Genomic DNA, 6,000 nt, shown 5'->3' with positions numbered 1-6,000 from the left:
AACAAGTCATAGACTCTTCTCCCACGCATACATAGAAATTGATATTTATACTTTATTCTGTTCAAACACACACCATGCACAGACACACACACACACACACACATACACACACACACACCATGCACAAGCACACACATGAGTCTAGTGCCATGATGCAACATTTCATCATTTCCTAAGGACAATACTAAGCTAAGCACTATAGTCCATGTCAAAGATAAAAATATATAAGGTCCCTGTAATGATTCATGCTAGTTACATTTGAAGCAGGTCAAGCCCCTTGAGAGTCCTCTGCCTCCCCCTTCTCTACTTTCTACTCTCTCCTAGGAGCTTCCCTACATTCCAGGCAGTGACCAACCTGTGTATGCTATCCTTTCCCATTAGTGATATGAGCTGCTAATTTTCTAAATGAATTTAATTAACAAAAATATTGAAAGTTTTCACAATAAAATGCACCATTTTCAGAGGGGTTCTCTCCTGAGTTGGTCATGGATGAAAGTAGAAGAGAAATATTAGGAGACATTCATAGAGAAGTGCTTTACATGAAGAATAAAATACTAGGAGTGAAGTTTTAGTAAGGGAAGATTTATTCACATTGGACAACTTTCTGGTGCCTTTCATTAATACCAATCAGGGAAAAGCAGAGTTCATCTCTGGGGAAAATTTTTGCTCTCTACACTTTTCCAAGGCCAATGCTGAGTAAGTTTGAAATACAACTGAGTCCATTTTGGGTTTGCACTCACAGAATGAGTCAGCCATCTGTAAGCAGAGTTCTTCAGGTGACTGCAGTATGATGGAGGGGTATTGGTGGAGCAGTGGTAGATAACATGATCTCTGGTTTCCTACAGCTCCTGTGTTTCTCCAAGCCTTGCTCACATTTTGTCTCAGTTGTATCATCATTTCCATTAGGGGATCCAACAAGACTTTACTGAAAACGGGCAGTTTCAGGCACAATCTCTTGATGTCATATGGTCAAATATTCAGTCACACCTGGGATTAGTAGCACACCAAGAATCACTTTCAAAAATAAAATGTTTTATCCTCCACTGCAAATAGTCTGGCCTTGTTCTAGAACTCCAGAGAATTGCATTGCGTTTCTCCAGTGGAGCCTTCCATAACATCTACACTGTCATTAGCACCTCCAGTGCCACAAAGTTGTCAATTTGCATAGTTATTATACTGTAGTCCCATCTCACTGTAAAGTCATATCCTGCTCTAGACCCCACACAATTATGGCAGAGAATTTTGTTACCCAGTGTATGAAATAGAGTGGTATTTTTTTTTTTTCAGCTCTGGCTATTGATCTGAGAGTCTGTTTATGTTAGGCAAACCCACAACCACTGAACTACATATCCAGCCCAAAGTGGTAGTCCTAAGTATGAAATATGCTGCTTCTAGATCCTAAAGAGGTCTACTAGACATTGTGCTTCCTTCTTTGCTGGAGGAGATACCAGATGTTATCATTTGTCCTTTAGTTTGGATGGGACATCTTTGACTACTTTATTAAAATAGATGACCCCTGAATCTTCATATGACCTATTTCCAAACTTCTAGTAAGCACACATCTTACCAAGGCCTCCTATGGGCTGGGTATCACTTGTTCAAACTGCCTGATGAATATATCATCAATTTACCAAATCAATGTGATTTAAACCAGGATGCCTAAGCAGTTAAGATCCCTTTCTTGAAGAGGGGTCTGAAGAATTCTAGCAGTGTCTCACTGAGTATGCCACAAAGATGCAGCAAATAATAGCATCATTTTGAGGGTGGTAATAATACATCATATCGAGACTGACAATAGATATGAGTTGAGAAAATATAAAACTTATTGAAAATGTCGGTTGCAATCTGATGGGTCATCAGGCTGTTAGATATATAAGGCAGAGTTTTTCAGCCAATGGCATAATGATGTGCTGCAAATGGGTTACATATATACCAGGAGATACTGATCCACTCTCTATGCAGCGTAGTCAAATTTGGTTGCTGCTCTTAGGCAAGAAGACTCAGGCCACAGTCAGGCTTACTGATTCTCTTCTGATGTTGCTCAATGAGCAGGCAGGATCTGTCAGTGTGATGTCTTTTCTGCAGGTGACAGGCAGGGTGGGCAACATTCATTGCTTGCTACTCTTCTATGGCATACCATAGGAAAGGACACATTCCTTAACACTTTGTAGTTGCTTTAATTTTTTAATTATTCACCCCTCCCTGTAATTATGCTGTTTGTCATGTAACTCTGCAGCTTCCTGAGTGAAGAGTGAGAACAATACCATGCTGGTTCTGAGCACACATCTTATGAGACCTTATGGTTCATGTTTGCTCTCTTGAACCTCTGCCTTCACCACTAGCACATGCTGTGTTTGCTCTCAGATCTGCAGAGGATGAGAGATCCATGAAACACACTGTAGCACTGACAGAGCCCCCTCCTCTCTTTCCCTAGTTGCTGGAGCCTATAGTAGAGTCAACCTGGCTCAGTCATAGTTAAATGTGTAAGAAACAAATGCTTAATGTTATATGCACTTAAGAGTTGGTGTTCGGGGCTGGGATTGTGGCTCAGTGGTAGAGCGCTTGCCTGGCATGTGTGAGGCCCTGGGTTCAATGCTCAGCACTACATAAAATAAACTAATAAAATAAAGCTATCATGTCATCTACAACCAAAATAAATAAATTAAGAAAAAGAGTTTGTGTTCATTGCATGCAATAACCAAGTGATGAACGTTGTAGTATATTTTTATTATGTCAATGCAAAAAATTTCACTGGATAAATTTGAAGAAGAAGAACACTTTATCCAAGACTACTGCAGTAGGGGAGAGACCAGAACTCAGTCGAATAAATTCAACTTCACAAAAACAAAGGACTGGAGAGTTTTTGAGAACTAAGAGTGAGGAGGTTGAGGCCACCTGTATTTGCTGATAGGCCTTACCAAAAGGAAAGTAAGCTTTCCCCCATCTTTACTACAGGAGGTGGCTTTCCAACTTGGAGTGAGTCACTTCCTGAAGTTAGTTCCTGCCCTTCCTTACACAGCGACCGGGAGATAGGCGGACTGTCTTCCTTGATATCTACATTTCCATTAATGGCTTCCAGGTCCTCAGGAAAGATATTCCTGTGTTGTAAAACTGTCAAAAAGCTTTTATAGAGTTTTACATCTGAAAGGGGCTGAGAAAGAACTTAGAATTACAATTTTTAAAAAATGTTCTAAGAAAAGAGAGGTCAGGGGCCTCAAGCCAGGAGGAAGGCTGTTTTAAAATTCGTTGAACTAAAGGGAACGTTAAAACTGTTGGGATCATGTATAATAATTCTATAATACAAAGGGAATGTGTCTTTTTCCCAGAGGTCTCATATTGATACCCCACGTCCTCTCTCTTTACCTAATTCTGAGGAACATATATTACCAGGTACAATGAAGTGAGAAAACCGGGAGCAGACTCAGAGCCAGTGAACACCTTTTTTTTCCAGAGGAGGCAGACTCTGGCTATGGAGGTGTCTGCACATTCCATGGGGATTCGAAGGCTTACCCCCTTCTTTTCTGGTGAGGCTAGCAGTAAAGCTTACGTTTGTGTAATGGGTCAAGCTGTTGTGCCCAGTGGCTCGAGACCCACAAAGACCACCAGAGACCACAATCAATGCAAGCACAAAGAGTCTTTTATTAGCAAGCTCAAGCCTGGTCCTCCACGCACTCAGTAACCAGTGACGCTAAGAGGCCCCTAGCCCATGTTTAGCAGGGTTTTTATAATGAAAGGCAAGCAGTTTTACAGTGTTCTTTTTAATTGGTTAACATATAAAATTGTATACAAAGCATGTTATTTTAAGTTCTGGGTCACCCTGACCTCCGAGAGGAGGGTTGTCATTATCTTTAAGTTTGCTTTTGTGCCAGCAAAATTTGCTTTTGGGTCAGCCACCTGGCCTTTACAGATAAGATAAGAGACGAGACGAAAATTCTTTGCGGCTTTTATGAGGGGTTGAGGGCAGTTTGAGAAGAGCCTCGTATTTACACAGGTGCAAGCTTTTTCTATCTTTTCAAAGCTATATGGGCAATGACCAAACTGACTCCATTTTACCTTGAGACTCCATGCTGCTCCTATCATCATGGCCTGTTTGGCAACATAAAATGGCAATTCTTATGCAATGTAAAATTGTTCTCTTTTTGGTTTTCATTTATCTTGCACAATGTACCCTGTCAGAGAATGATTGTCTAGACATCAGTAACCATTTTTTAACTTCTACTCAGTTAGGGTCCCCTTCTGCTTCTAGATCTCATGATGTTTGTTTGTAGTTTTAAATCACAGCAACAGCCACTTACGATTAATGTACTGACATGTTTATTTATGGTATACAAGGTGTACTCTAACCCCTGGAGGGGGTCTCAGGTTGTAGACTTGCAACCTGCCTCTCCGTCCCATCAACTGGTGAATAAAGATGGTTCCTTCTCCTGCTTTAAGATACACTCAGTGATTTATTATGATCTCGCTATAACATTTGCTTCTGCAGTCAACAACTGCCGTTTTCTCACTGAGTTCATCATTGGAGAAAACTTCTTTTTCCTTTTTGTGTGGACTCATTTCTGGTCATAATGTATAGCAGGAAAAAATTGAGAAGAGTTAGGAAGTGATTTAGAAGGAACATGGTGTACAATATAAAAAGGGCAGATAATGTGAGTGATCCTTGACTGAATCCTGACTCAGAAAATGTTTGTTTATGGGTTACTCTATATTTCACATTGAATTGAGTATTCTAAAAGAAAATACAAAAGAAGTAAAGTTATTCACCCCACAGTAGATGACATTATTATCATTATTATCAGTAGATGATATCTGTTATTAGCATCAGAATTGCCTGTAAGTACTTATTGAATAGACTTCAAGCTTCCATCCAGGGCTTCCCAATCACTGTGTGCCAAGGAATCTGCATTTGAACAAAGAACTTCCTCAAAAACATTGCCAAGAGTTACCCTTGTCTATGTCAAAGTTTCTATAAAGTTAATTTCTTCTGGAAATTGATTTTATTGGTTGTATTTTAGCATTATATTTCTTTTTATTATAAACACCAGCTCAATATTTGTACATTAATTGTGCAGATTAATGGGTTTCACTCTGACGTTTCTATACATATATATGTTGTGCTTTAATCAAATCCACTCTCTCTGCTACTCACTCTTTCCCCTCCCAGGTCCTCTTCCCCTTCCCTGATAATCCTTCTTCTACTTTCAGGTCATTTTTCTTTCTTCTTCCTCCTCTTCCTCCTCCTCTTCCCCTTCTCCTTCCTTCCTCCTTTTCCTCCTCCTCCTCCTTCTTCTTCTTTTCAGTTTCCACATATGAGAGAAAATATGCAATACTTGACTTTCCATGTCCAGCTTATTTCACTTAACAAGATGTCCTCTAGTTCCATCCGTTTTCCTGCACAGGACATGATTGAATTCTTTACCAGTTTTATGTTTCTTCATGTGTTTTGGAATTTTGTTGTGCATTGCTATTGTGATTTGAAGAGTTTATTTTATTTTTGTTTTATTCTCCTTCCACGTGAAGCACACATTTGATGCCTGATAGTCTCAAAATTATCTCCTTCCATCTGTGAATGTCCCCAAATCATAATCATACTCTACAATATGATTATGGCTTTGGGTTCTTGTTTTGTTGTCATATTGGAAATGTCACTGATACACAATTCAGTCATGGGGCAGCTCAGCCCAGCTCCTGGTTTTGGAGGTATGTCTGTGTCCTTAGATGTCTCTAGATGAATAGCTTTCTGAAAGCCAAATTTATAAGTAGAGTTGGGGCCAAGTCATATTGCTTCAGGATCCTTTTATGTGTGCTGTGAGGTGAGGCACATCATGTCCTGCCTGTGCACAGTTACCATTTCCTGTCTGCATAGGGTATTTTAATTTTTAATTTTATTTTAAATTTTTTATTGGTGCATCATAATTATGCATTGCAGTGGGATTCATTATGCCATATTCAAACATGCACATAATGTGATTTTATTGATCTCTTTCCCCAGTACCTTCTCTT

The sequence above is a fragment of the Sciurus carolinensis genome, chromosome 7 (genome assembly GCF_902686445.1).
Source record: "Sciurus carolinensis chromosome 7, mSciCar1.2, whole genome shotgun sequence".
Classification (NCBI taxonomy): domain Eukaryota; kingdom Metazoa; phylum Chordata; class Mammalia; order Rodentia; family Sciuridae; genus Sciurus; species Sciurus carolinensis.
The sequence above is the reverse complement of the archived record's forward strand: the minus strand, read 5'-3'. Positions refer to the sequence as shown.